At 39.8% G+C, this 14427-nt stretch overlaps 1 protein-coding gene and 1 long non-coding RNA gene across 5 annotated transcripts in view; both read right to left on the minus strand.

The window, feature by feature from the left end:
* The window catches only part of TMEM131 (transmembrane protein 131), a 202525-nt gene that overhangs the window by 155580 nt on the left and 32518 nt on the right, over positions 1-14427 (minus strand). The gene's annotated exons all lie outside the window — the stretch shown is intronic.
* Positions 8373-10527, minus strand: LOC140905071 (uncharacterized). Its single transcript, XR_012156736.1, has 2 exons — positions 9596-10527; positions 8373-9408 (listed from the first exon to the last, which is right to left on the minus strand). It is a non-coding gene; the product is annotated as an uncharacterized lncRNA (long non-coding RNA).

Genomic DNA, 14427 nt, shown 5'->3' on the forward strand with positions numbered 1-14427 from the left:
AGCCAGGAGCCAATGTTGGCTAGAATTAAACTTCTGAACATAGAGGAATAAATGGAGATGTTCCTTCAACTTATTTGAACTACTGAATAATAAGTACTTCTGTAGCTACTGCCATAAGTTATGTCTTCTACTCCACTTGTAATTAAATGTCTTATATATACACACAAATTTCTTATCTTAGGCTTTAAAACTAAATTTAAAAGATTATGATGCTTCATACACTAAAACAGATCGTAAACTTTGTATATCACTGAACAGAACACTGAACAGATTCTCAATATATTAAAATTGTAAACAGGAAGCAAAACCAAAGATCACTAAGATTGACATTTATACAGAAAAGTGTTCTTTTGACTGCCTGGGTTAAATGTAATACATGTAAAATGAGACTCAAATCTCAATGATTGTTTTGAAATCAAGGTGAACTAGGGTAAAATGATACCAAGTCAACGTGAACAGCTCATGAGCATAACTAAATCATTGCACAACTAAAGCAAATGTAAATCTGATGTAGCAGCTTCTATAATTGACATTTCATAAAACTGATTAGTAATCTGTGTAGTCCTGCAAAATCCATAATATATACAGATGCATAACACGAATCTTTTCAATTACATACTCTCTTTTTGGGCAAATTTTTTCTTCCAGCGTCAAATAAATTTGTGGGTGTTCTGTGTTGGAGCTTGGCATGCTCTTTTTCCTGTCTGACTGGGTCCACCTCTCCACCAGCTGTCAGCATGACTGCCAAGTACTAAAACTCTGTATCAGTTATTCCTTCCCAATCCAGACTTTAAAGGGAAGGGACAGTGCTGAGTTGCAAGAAATATTGTTCCCTATCCCACACATTTTTACTATACATACAAAATATATCCCTCTTTCCTGAAAGAGATTCATCAATGAGAGCATATCATTAGCATAAAAAATTTAAAGGAAACATTTGTGAAATCTCACCTACGCAGGAGAAAAGGTAATTATAAAATGCAAAGTTACAATGGCACAGTTAGCACTGTCCAGGATGAAGTTTGCACCTGGTCAAAGTTAAAAATAATGAGATGTATGTAAGCTTCTAGAAGTTACACAGTAAATGAATGCCATTTAGCAAACCTGACCATGTCATTTCTGGACGTAGATCTCTTCTTTCACTTAGAAATAAAAGGCTCCTTTTAACCAGTCTTCTGTGGCAGTAGTTTTATCATAACGACCACCTAATGATAAGCATTTTTTGCACAAACTAATATTAACTGTTTGTCAATTAATGGGATACTGGTTTACTCCAAGATAACTTCAAACTCTGCCTTTTGAGCTAACCATCTAGACAAATACAAAAAAGTTTTACTCCACAATAGTTTTAGTTGTCAACAATTCCAAGATGTGTTCATCTTTACTTTTAGCAGCTATGCCTCCCAAACACAAAAGTAATTTAGTGGGAAATGAATTCTTACGTCTAGGTGAAATGAGGAGAAAATTATTTATCTGATAAAGATAAACCAAGTGGGGTTTGGTTGTAATGGTCGCTTACTTAATGGACACTGGAAGCTGTTAAACAGTAGAGATGACATTTTATGTCTAATAAAACTTGAGATGATACTATCTTTTGAGAGAGAATGTTATTGCTTCAGAATGCTAGAAACTTAATTGCAAATTTAGTTTCTAACATCAATCATAAATCAGCCCCAGGCCTCCGCCCATCATCCATCTTCAAGCTAGAGACTTTCACCAGTTGCCTTATCACATTTAAATGTACTCTTGTGCAAATATTACTCCTGGGGAAATTTTATGCCACTGTGTACACACATAATTAATGTGCCATGCATATTCTCCTTCCTCCCACCCCCGGCAGAAAATAACTTCTGCCGAAAAGTTTTGCACACCAGAGGGCACTGTGGCACTAGAACAGAGCAGCTGATCCCCAGCCATCATAGGGAAGAGAAAGAGGCTGCAGTGCCTTCTTCACACCGGCTGTCGGTCCAGGTCAGGAGACAGGGGATATGTGGAGACAGACAGAAAAGGGAACATGGGGCTGTTGGAGGGGTCACAGACAGGGTTCATAAGAGCTAGTGGTGAACAGACTGGGGTAGGGGCTGAATGGGAATGCAGGTGCAGGGCCACAGGGGGATTGGAGAGAGGATACAGGGCCACATGAGGGAATGGGGCTGGCTGAGCGGGCACACAGACACTTGGGGACAGGCGGTGCAGGGCCACATGGGGGAATGGGGGTGGCTGAGTGCGGGCACAGACAATATGGATGGGGGGAGGGGGTGCAGATATACATGGGGGAAAGGGCCAGATGTGTCTGACTGAATTGGAGAGACCAGAGGTCAGTCAGGGTTGCATGGCGGAAGATCCCTAACAATCCCTCCCCACCTCCATGCCCAAAAAAACCTGTTCCATTCTTTTCCCACCCATACTCAACAACCCTCCAAGCTCACACCCAGACTCCTTCCCAACAATTACTTCCCTCTCCCTCAGCTCTTCCATTACCCAACTCTCCCAAGCCTTTGCACTGCTTCTGAGGGGTGCAGGAAATATAGTTCTGTATTGTAGTTTAAATTAATTATTAATAGAGAACTGAGTAATATGCCTAATAAGGAGTCTATTTGTCAAAAAAAAATGTCCTGAATCTTTATCATCTGTATTGTTTCAAACATACTTGCTGACAGGTATTTTGAAATAAATTACCAAAACTAATTGAAACTGGTGTGATTATAATGTGTTATTTTGACAAATAAAATATGCAGAAATTTAAAATATTGTGCGCATAATTCTTGGCACAGAATTCCCCCAAGAGTAATATACGAATTGCAACAACATGGACTTCAGTTGAACTTAACCTAAATCCATCCTTTCATCCTATATAGGTACAGGTGGTCAGGTGAACTCCAAATCAGGCTAAGTATCAATCCTTGTATTCAGGCCCAGTGCTGGAGATAGCCATCAGCAATATGCAGGACCCAGATTGAAGGGAAGAGGAGTAGGTGAAGCATCAGTTTACATCATCACTGAAAGTGACCTATTAGGGGTGGGGAAGTAAGAGTTAGCAGTGAAGTGTTCAAGGCACTGGGAAGCTGCCAAGCAGGGCCTACATGTATACTTGCTCCCCTATCTGTTTTTTGAGGGGATGGGAAGTCCTTGCCTTTTTTACACAGGCTGGCAGTATTGGTAGAGTGAATAGAACAGAGCTGGTTCTCTGAAATGCATATGGAAGGTGTCTTCCAGCTGTTATCAAGAGGATATATGAGGAAAGACTAGTGAGGTTTCCAGCTTACATATTGGTAAACTGGAGCACACCTAGGGTGACCAGATGTCCCAATTTTATAGGGATAGTCCCGATATTCAGGGCTTTTTCATATATAGGGACATATTACCCCTCACCCCTGTCCTGATTTTTCACGCTTGCTATCTAGTCACACTAAGCACCCCATATGGAGGTGAATAAGTACTCAGATCTCAAGCTGTAAAATGTTAGTCTCTGGCTCATAGTGGGACTGTAGACTGGACAAAGAAAGGTGGGCAAAGTAAGGGGGTGTCTGGCCTAAAGCTAGCGAGTGGCTGGATTATGGGGTAGAGTTAAGGTTGGTGTTGGAACCATAGCTGCAAGTCTCCAGAGTTCCTGGCTTTATATCTAGTTAAAGGGCACTAGAATCTTAAGACTTGTCTGAAAGTTTCCTCTGGTTTTTGCTTTTAAAAAATGAAGTCTCTCCCCTTCATGCTAATATAACTCCAAAACAGCTAAACAGATTATTTACTGAAACCTTTGTTTCTTCAGTGGTGATTGTATGAGTAACAGGCTCTTTTGGCAGCGCTTGATTTCCAGTAAGCTTCAAATGATGTATTCAGGGGGACTGCAAGCTTGTGTCCATAAGAAGAAGAAATAACTGAGGCCTCAGAAAATTATAGGTTTTACAGGTATGATCTGTACAGCTTGCGAGTACCATAAGCATACTATTTCTGGCCTCATGAGCCCATTGCAATGGTAGTCACGGCATTTATAAAGGAACTTTGTAAAACTTCATTGAAATGGCACTTGCAATGCTTACGCTTTCTGGAAGAGCTCAAGAGCTGAGACTTAAAATATTCACGTGCTTTATCACACTGTCTTGAGAACAAATCACCGTAGAAGCCATTTTGACACTTCTTCACTTGAATGTCTCTAGAACACTGGAGAGCAAGTAAGTAGTAGAGACCCCTAACACCAATATCCGAGGCAAAATGCTCCCTCCGTCAGGAAACTTTTGCAAGTTTTTTTTAAACTAATGGAAAATATTTTCACAATATCACAATAGGGTAATTTAATAAAAGGGCATCTGTTTTGAGTCCCTGATGTAGGTTTCATGTTTCAAAATAACCCAACATTCAAGAGGATGCATATTCAACTCTCTGGTTGACTCCAAGCGTTGGACTTTTTCAACAAGATGTCTCTGGAAAAGTGGTAGGATGGTGGCAATAATATTAAATAATCCTGTGGTCCACAGCTGAATTTTTCTAACACTAGTACCTACTTTTAGGCATCTAAATAAAAGTGACCTGATTATCATAACTGCTGAGCACTTGCAGCTCTCAAAAGGAGCCTTTTATTTCAATGCACCAGTTCTCAGAATATTTCATCCTGTCTTACTGGTATAAGTACTAATGAACCTGAACTTTCCATGCACATGTGTGTGAGCTCCCCAAACAGATTTCTGCCCTAGCAGTACACATCTCAAAAATAAAAATGCATGATTTGCACCTTGAAATATCTGAAACTGATAGATAAAATATTACTTACCCTGGTAAACAGAATGATTCAGAAATTCACATTTCTAATCAGAAATAGGAACTTCCTAACATGGCCCTGAATTCTAAAAAAAAAGCAATGTCGGCTTTATTTTTAAACTTTTCTATCTCAGATTGGGGCGCTCACTTTTGCAGTGCTGAATTAAGCATAAAGCATTTGATTCTGTAATTACCTCCCACCCTCAAGATTACAAATCCCATAATATCTAGTTCATGGAGTCTTTCTTCCCTAGAAACATAAGGTCCCTGTGAGTGAGGTTGAGAAGAGTAGCAACTTGAGGAAAGGAAAGAAAAGCTATTTAAAAGTGTCACTGTAGGCACCCTACTATGGTGATTAGTGCAGTACAAGAATCTAAAGACAACCTTTGCAAAATTGGGGGATGGGATGGGTGGGAGGAAGGTGAACTGCCGTATTCAAAACAAAAACATTGTCTTAATTACTCACAGATGTCCCTATAATATTCCCTGCCAAATTAAGTCTAATTAAGCATTAAAAAAACCTGTTTCTATTAGTAGAGAATACAAAAAAAAAATCAGATAAGAACTCAGAATATAAATCTGCTAATTTTTTCCTTCAATATTCAGCTGATCTAGAGAAGTCAGAAATTTTATTTAAAGGACTACAAACTTCCTTTCATTCACCAGTGAATATCTTCCTAGTATCTAGGATGGAAAACATGTGGAGACAACTACAAATGAAATAAATGCCATAAAGCATGTCAGCCCAATTGGACTTTTAAAATCAAAATTCTTGCAACTAAGGGTTTGTACACACTACCACATGTCAGTATAATTTATGTCACTCAAGGGTGTGAATAAGCCACCCCTATGAGTGACATAAATTACGATGACCTAGTTGCCAGTGTGGACAGCACCATGTCAGCAGGAGAAGCTCTCCTACTGACATAGCTACTGCCTCTCGCAGAGATGGGTTTATTATTTATTGGCGCAGCTGTGCCACTGTAGCGCTTCTAGCATAGACTACACTGAGAGTCACCCCCGGTATTATTTAAGCAGCAAAACAAATATGCCCAAATGTTAACTCTGCTCCCACTGATGTCAATAGTAAAGCTCCCATTCCAATGGTGAGCACTTTTGGAAATCCCACCCTTAATTTTCTAAACAGAATCAGAAAATCCTTCATTAATCCTTCAGCTTACAAGAAGTGGAAGGTTGGACATATGACCAGGGAAGAGTATAAAAATATTGCTCGGGCATGTAGGAATGAAATCAGGAGGGCCAAATCGCACCTGGAGCTGCAGCTAGCGAGAGATGTTAAGAGTAACAAGAAGGGTTTCTTCAGGTATGTTGGCAACAAGAAGAAAGCCAAGGAAAGCGTGGGCCCCTTAATGAATGAGGGATGCAACCTAGCGACAGAGGATGTGGAAAAAGCTAATGTACTAAATGCTTTTTTTGCCTCTGTCTTCACGAACAAGGTCAGCTCCCAGACTGCTGCGCTGGGCATCACAACATGGGGAATAAATGGCCAGCCCTCTGTGGAGATAGAGGTGGTTAGGGACTATTTAGAAAAGCTGGATGTGCACAAGTCCATGGGGCCGGACGAGTTGCATCCGAGAGGGCTAAAGGAATTGGTGGCTGTGATTGCAGCGCCATTGGCCATTATCTTTGAAAACTCGTGGCGAACGGGGGAAGTCCCGGATGATTGGAAAAAGGCTAATGTAGTGCCAATCTTTAAAAAAGGGAAGAAGGAGGATCCTGGGAACTACAGGCCAGTCAGCCTCACCTCAGTCCCTGGAAAAATCATGGAGCAGGTCCTCAAAGAATCAATCCTGAAGCACTTACATGAGAGGAAAGTGATCAGGAACAGTCAGCATGGATTCACCAAGGGAAGGTCATGCCTGACTAATCTAATCGCCTTCTATGATGAGATTACTGGTTCTGTGGATGAAGGGAAAGCAGTGGATGTATTGTTTCTTGACTTTAGCAAAGCTTTTGACACGGTCTCCCACAGTATTCTTGTCAGCAAGTTAAGGAAGTATGGGCTGGATGAATGCACTATAAGGTGGGTAGAAAGTTGGCTGGATTGTCGGGCTCAACGGGTAGTGATCAATGGCTCCATGTCTAGTTGGCAGCCGGTGTCAAGTGGAGTGCCCCAGGGGTCGGTCCTGGGGCCGGTTTTGTTCAATATCTTCATAAACGATCTGGAGGATGGTGTGGATTGCACTCTCAGCAAATTTGCGGATGATACTAAACTGGGAGGAGTGGTAGATACGCTGGAGGGCAATAGGATACAGAGGGACCTAGACAAATTGGAGGATTGGGCCAAAAGAAATCTGATGAGGTTCAATAAGGATAAGTGCAGGGTCCTGCACTTAGGACGGAAGAACCCAATGCACAGCTACAGACTAGGGACCGAATGGCTAGGCAGCAGTTCTGCGGAAAAGGACCTGGGGTGACAGTGAACGAGAAGCTGGATATGAGTCAGCAGTGTGCCCTTGTTGCCAAGAAGGCCAATGGAATTTTGGGATGTATAAGTAGGGGCATAGCGAGCAGATCGAGGGACGTGATCGTTCCCCTCTATTCGACATTGGTGAGGCCTCATCTGGAGTACTGTGTCCAGTTTTGGGCCCCACACTACAAGAAGGATGTGGATAAATTGGAGAGAGTCCAGCGAAGGGCAACAAAAATGATTAGGGGTCTGGAACACATGACTTATGAGGAGAGGCTGAGGGAACTGGGATTGTTTAGTCTGCAGAAGAGAAGAATGAGGGGGGATTTGATAGCTGCTTTCAACTACCTGAGAGGTGGTTCCAGAGAGGATGGTTCTAGACTATTCTCAGTGGTAGAAGAGGACAGGACAAGGAGTAATGGTCTCAAGTTGCAGTGGGGGAGGTTTAGGTTGGATATTAGGAAAAACTTTTTCACTAGGAGGGTGGTGAAACACTGGAATGCGTTACCTAGGGAGGTGGTAGAATCCCCTTCCTTAGAAGTTTTTAAGGTCAGGCTTGACAAAGCCCTGGCTGGGATGATTTAATTGGAGATTGGTCCTGCTTTTGAGCAGGGGGTTGGACTAGATGACCTCCTGAGGTCCCTTCCAACCCTGATATTCTATGATTCTAATATTTACAAATCTTAAGGAGTCAGTTATACTAACTGCCATTTTCTTTCTACTGGTCCTTTTTAGATAATATGACTTCCTACCAGCACTTGGCTGCATAAAATTCCAAAAAAATGTTAGGCTTCTACATGAAGGTCAGTTTTGACATAAGAACCCAGTCTGAGAAAGTGCTGAACAATGAAAACCTTTACATGCAATCCAAAGTGAAAGCCTAAACAAAATGAATAAAAAGGACAAATAGTCAAAAGGAAACAAAAAGTATATAAAAACCTATACTCAGCTAATGATTGCTGCTGAAACAGCTTGATTTCTCTTAAAAACAACAAGGAGTCCGGCAGCACCTTAAAGACTAACAGATTTATTTAGGCATAAGCTTTCGTGGGTTAAAAAACCCACTTCTTCAGATGAAGCTTATGCCCAAATAAATCTGTTAGTCTTTAAGGTGCCACCAGACTCCTTTTTGTTTTTGTGGATACAGACTAACACGGCTACTCCCGATTTCTCTTGACAGTTTGGGAAATATATCTGTCAATGTATTAATTCCTTTTTTTATTAATAGCATTTATGATTGTAGCTTTCAGCCTGGATTAGAACTTCCCTTTTCTAGCAGGCACAGACTACAGGTATGTCTACACCACAGGCACTGCTAAGGCACTGCAGCTGTGTCATGTAGCACTGTAGTGTAGATTCTTCCTACGATGACACAAGGGGATTTTCTGTCAATGCACTTAATCTACCTTTGTGAAGCAGTGTCAGAGCATGCTTTAAGAGCAGGCTCCAAACAAACAGAGCCACTTCATTACCAGAAACTTTAGACATTAGTTGAAGGAGTAGGGGCAGGGGAAAGAGGCTTTGGCTTCTCCAAGGACACTGACCAAAACCCAGGTACTCAGTGGTGAGGACATGGAGACAGATTTGCATTCAGGTATTTATGATTTTGCATAGATCTGTAACTCTCCTGTATTAAGAGTAAAATGTGCACCTGTTTAAGACACTCCTGTGCAAAACCTGTGTTCCTTTACTTTACCTGCCATATGTCCCTGACTACAAACCAGAATGCCTATAAAGAGGGGATTCTGGGGGAGCATGCATAAGTGACTCAGGAAGTTTGGGAGGTTTAACACTGGTTAGGGCTTAAGGCAGTTGGACTGTGGAGCCTCACATCTCAAGGAAGGGTTTCATACAGGGAGTCTGCACTTTATTAGGAGTGTACCTCACACAATAAGACACTGCCTGGACTCTTCCCTGATCCAGCTGTTTTGGATGCATGTGGGATCCAAAGGTTGTGTCCAATTAACACAATCTGGTGACTGTCCCCAAGAGGGACTCAGCCAATACTATAAAAACTTGGTCAGAACCAAGCCTCATAAGCGGTTGAAATTACAAATTTGTTGGAATATACTGTTCCCACTGGTTGATAAGCTAGTAGAAAAGGATGGAGAAAGCTCCTAAGCTACCACCGCTTCCCAGGTTTTTTAGATTTCTTTTTAAACCTACTTATAATTTTCTTCAAACATCTAAAGTGGTTTTAATTCCAATACAGTAATTTTCATAAACTATTTTAAAACTAAAGGAGTACTTGTGGCACCTTAGAGACTAACCAATTTATTTGAGCATGAGCTTTCGTGAGCTACAGCTCACTCACGAAAGCTCATGCTCAAATAAATTGGTTAGTCTCTAAGGTGCCACAAGTACTCCTTTTCTTTTTGCGAATACAGACTAACACGGCTGTTCCTCTGAAACCTATTTTAAAACTAAAATTCAAAACTCAATCCCAGTCATGATATACTAGGGATCTTTCATATCCATTGCTATTTGTTATTAAGGCGTTTCCAGTAGTACAAAAGCTGCTTGCTATGCTGCAGTTGAGCTCTTACAAAGCAACTGCCAAGCTGGTAGGGAGATAACAGTCTCTGCCACCACATTAGCTCTATGTTAACAAACAGAAGAATTAAATAAAGCATAAATGAATATCTTGATCAAGGTAATAAAAATCAAATACCCTCAATCTGTGAGTTAGCTGAACTAGTGGATTGAGAATGAGTCATTTTTGCCCTGTTCTTTCATCACTTAACTCACATGAGGTAGTGAAAACACTAGAGGACTCCAGCTGATGCAATCTGTTCTACTGACATTGGCTTTGCAATACTCATTTACTTTTGGGCACTTAATTTTTTTAAAAATTTCTACCATGCAACAAGACAAAATCCCATTTCTGAAAGGATTCAAAAAAAGGTTTTTGTCAAAACATTTCTCAGGAGCAAAGGTGAAAAACATGCAGACATTTATAGAGTGCACAATCCTAGCACCTCAGAGATTTCCACAATGTCATGGATTTCAGTGTTTTACATTATGAAACTGAGACACTAGTCTTGGTTTATCAAAAAGTGTAGCAGTGTGTGTAAAATACTTCTATTAAAGCTATCAAATCACCCACAATTAAAAGAGTGGCAGACTCCTGGTTAAGACACTATAGCCTTTACAACTCTTCAGCTTGGTTCTTTTAGCAAGCTGTCCACACTGCAAAGTCACTATATTTCCTGTTAGTTTTTGTCCATGAGATGCTGAGGACTGAGGCAGTTATGATTACCTTTGGTGCTAAGCAGAATTTACATGAATCTAGTACCAAAGATCCTGATTATACATAACTGTACATAGTTACTTTTATTGTTGCTTTCCATCCCATTTGGCCCTTCAATGCCTTCAACTGACAGCCAAGACTTACACCCTTTTACAACAGCCAGCTTCTGAAAGGAATTCTGCATACCTACGATTATAGCAGAAAAAATATCCATACTGACTAAAGAGTTTTAGGCTCTCTACGCTATCATTTTTGTAGATATAACTTATGTTGCTCAGATTGCGAAAAAATACACCCCTGAGCAACATAGTTACACTGACAGAAGCACAAGTGTGGACAGCACTATGTTGGTGGGAGAGCGTCTCCTGCTGACATAGCTACTGCCGCTCACTGGGGGGTGTTTTAATTATGTCAACTGTAGAGAGTGGCTACCTGAGCGATCTTACAGCGGCCCTGCTGCATCACTACAGTTGGGCCACTGAAAGCTCTCTAGTGTAAACTTGGCCTTAGAGTGAGCTTGAGGTTCTCTTGCCACTTCTTTAATAGAAGAAGACAGGGTGTATTTATTCTTTAGGATTAAAATGCCCTGCATTAACAGCAGTACCTAACAGCCATTTAAGGTGAGAAGCAGATCACTAACCTAGAAGATAGCTGCCTTACTTGGAGTGGGTGAGTAAACAGACAAATGGGAAAAAACCCACCCACACAACCCTCTTCTGGATTGCCTCAAGTTTATAGTGAATCCCTTTCTTAGGAGACAAGGGCAAACCTTAGCACACACTTCAAATTTGCTCATTTGTCAATAGCCATAAAGAGTTTATTCTGAAAGTTAAAGGTAAGCGTTTATTTGCATTTGTCTTTAAAAATACAGTTCTTAAAAGGCGTGGTAAAGTATCATTCAGCCTAACATAAGGTCACAGCTTGTTGACAGATAGCAATTGTAGTTTATTTCTCCCTTTCCTTGCTCCCAGGTATATATCTCCTTTTAGTAGAAGGAGACATGTTGGCAAACTTTTTAGCCAGCTTTTGAATAGCTACAGAACTGCCAACATCCCTCTTGCACAATTTGAGGACTTTGACTTGCTAAATCTTCATGGACAGGTTTACTTGAGACTTAAGGTAAGTCCCTATTGTGAAAGAAAATTATGGTTAGTGTAGTGTGAAGTTTTCATTGACGATAGTTTGGAATAACTTGCGAGTCACCCCAAACAAGGGCCAACAAAAGCTATAATACACCACATCTTTAAAAATCTATTTTAGAGCAAAAAATTTTAGGAAGTCTACAGCTATAAACTTCATTACTGGTTAAGTTGTTCACCTCCTGGCAGTCTCCCTTTGTTACCATGAGTGTATAATATATCCAGGTGACAAAGAGTACTATCAAAATTTTGAAGATCAAAAATTATCCTCCCTCGAGATTAATTTTAGATTTTAAATTCTGCTGTCTTGAATCATCAAGGTTAGAAATGAATGCTGTAAGGCAGGAAGCCTACAATGACAAATGTCTACTGGTGTAAAGATTTTTCTAGCTATTCAGACCCAAATATGGGGTCAAAAACATTCACCCAGAACTGAAAGTTGCCATGCCTATTGCAGTTCATTGGTACTTTAAACAGAAGCTATTTGAGAAAGCTTGCAGGTTTGGAATACTGTATACAGTCCCAGAGGATTTGAATACAGAATGTAGGTGGAAGTGACCAAATCTGCAAAATTAATACAGTTAAAACCCTACCTATCATGGACACAATTACCATGCGTTAATTCAAGCGTATATTCCAATCTAAATTGTTGCACTTAAGTCTTCTAAGTCGTTCCCTTAAGACAAGCAGAACATCATACTAGTGCATACTTTAATACACTCACACCATAATCCACACAAAAAATGACTCTCTCCCCCTACTTCTGAGCAGCACTTTAATAGCAACCTGCTGCAAGGTGTCTCACTCACCAAGGCTTCTTTACTTTTATCAAATCTGATACAGACTATTTACTAGTAAATTAGATTTCTATACTCTGTGGGTGACTAACAATTAAAAACAAACTAAACTAAACAGTTATACTAAGTATTTTAAACAATAAAGGTATTTAGACTACATTTTGGCACACATTTTCCTTGCTTTTGGTGGTCAAAATCTCAGATGCAGTAATTTCTAAAGGGCTCCCAACGAATATGAATTAGCAGTGTTCTACTGTGAGTGTATTTTCCAGGTATATACATGTTTTGATCTTAAAATCAGTAACAAGACTAGTTTTCCTTTCAGTACCAATGATAAAGAGCAAATTGTGCAACAGTCTGCACTTTTGTAATTTGCCTACTGGATAAGTAAATTCCCTCCAGGGTATAAAAGTTTGCTTCTTGCCCTGAAATATGTATCACTTCCTTAAGGAGAGGACACCCAAGAATGTTCCTTAATTTCATAACTGATTTTGTATGCAGAACCTCAGTAATTTTAAATATCTGAATGCTGGTATCTGACTTTCAGACAAGTTTTTTTAAAATTCACAACTTAAGTTATTGCTATGAGTCTCATTCTACAGCACCAGGTAACCCAGAAAAACCTTTGATATTTATGAGAACTTGCATGATGTATAGAGAGGTGAATGCTCAGTCTTGAATAGTGATGCGTAAAAACATCCTGACAGTGGTACAGTGTAATATTACAGAAGTAGACACCACAGAACAGGAGTGGCCAACCAAAGCCTGTGAAGGAGCCAGAATTTACCAGTGTACATTGCCAAAGAGCCACAGTAATACGTCAGCAGCGCCCCCCATCAGGTCAGTCGTCTTGTCTCGTCCCATCCCCGCCCCGCTCCCACCCACTGGCAGCCACAGGTTGGCCACCCCTGCTACAGAGTTTACAGCTTCCGTAAAAACAACTGTCCTCTGACAAGATATTCAAGTTGAACTTATGATAAATATATTTTCTCTGTTGGGTTGCATTGGATCAGCTGAAATGAGTAACTGACAAATCACCATATTAAAAACTACAGAACTAGGAGAAAAATAACTTACTATTACAGCAAGAAAACATCAAAATGAAATAGCATGAGATAATATACCGTACAATGATAACTCAAAAGAACTGGCCTTTGAACTGTACAAATATTTTGGCCTTTACTCTACCTTTCTATATTATTCTTGCTAAGTACATTTTTAATATAAGAATAAATCATTAAATTTGTTTCTCCTTTGCTGTTTTACATAGTCAGCTTTCAGAGCATGTGAATAAAATTGGACCAGCAACCACCAACGGAAGCCATAGTAAGTTTACTAACTTACAATTAAGATTGCTAGAATACAAACTTGATACAAAAAGCTATATTGCAAATGTTATCTGCATGTGCATGACACAAATTCCATGATCATGTACTATTGCTTAAATATATGTCCTCATTTAGATGCAAGCTGCAGTGAGAATGAATCAAGCACTCAATAGAGTTCTTGCCTCATTCACTGTACACACACTTGCCTCATTCACTTAAATGATGCACCTTAAAAATATTTTTCTATAACTTTTCTATGACAATATACTATATTTCAGAAATAGTACATGATCAGATAAGACTATCATTATGCACATACAAGGGTACAGAGTTAAGGCTGCATGAAAAACTTTGACTGGCATTTTCCCAAGTGCTGTATCAGGTAACTTTAATATTCTCAGAAGTTTGAAGAAACTTCCTAATATTTTACAAAAGAAATCAGAGATTGCATATACTTTGGCTAGACATTACCAAACGTCCTGCCCTCAAAAGGTGCATAAACATGAAAAATGGTTCCTGGACAATCTTACCTATTGCTAGTGCTACAGTGAAAATACATGAAAAGACCATTACATGACTATAGTGGCATATGAAAATCTGTCATTAAACATTCCAACAACATTATCTCTGAGCTACCTGATTATGCATCTCACTAATCACTAATGTACATATATATATTTTTACTATGGTGTATACAATAAGAGATTAATATGATGATAAAGTGCATAAG

This window comes from Lepidochelys kempii, chromosome 1 (assembly GCF_965140265.1).
Source record: "Lepidochelys kempii isolate rLepKem1 chromosome 1, rLepKem1.hap2, whole genome shotgun sequence".
NCBI classification, from domain to species: Eukaryota; Metazoa; Chordata; order Testudines; family Cheloniidae; genus Lepidochelys; species Lepidochelys kempii.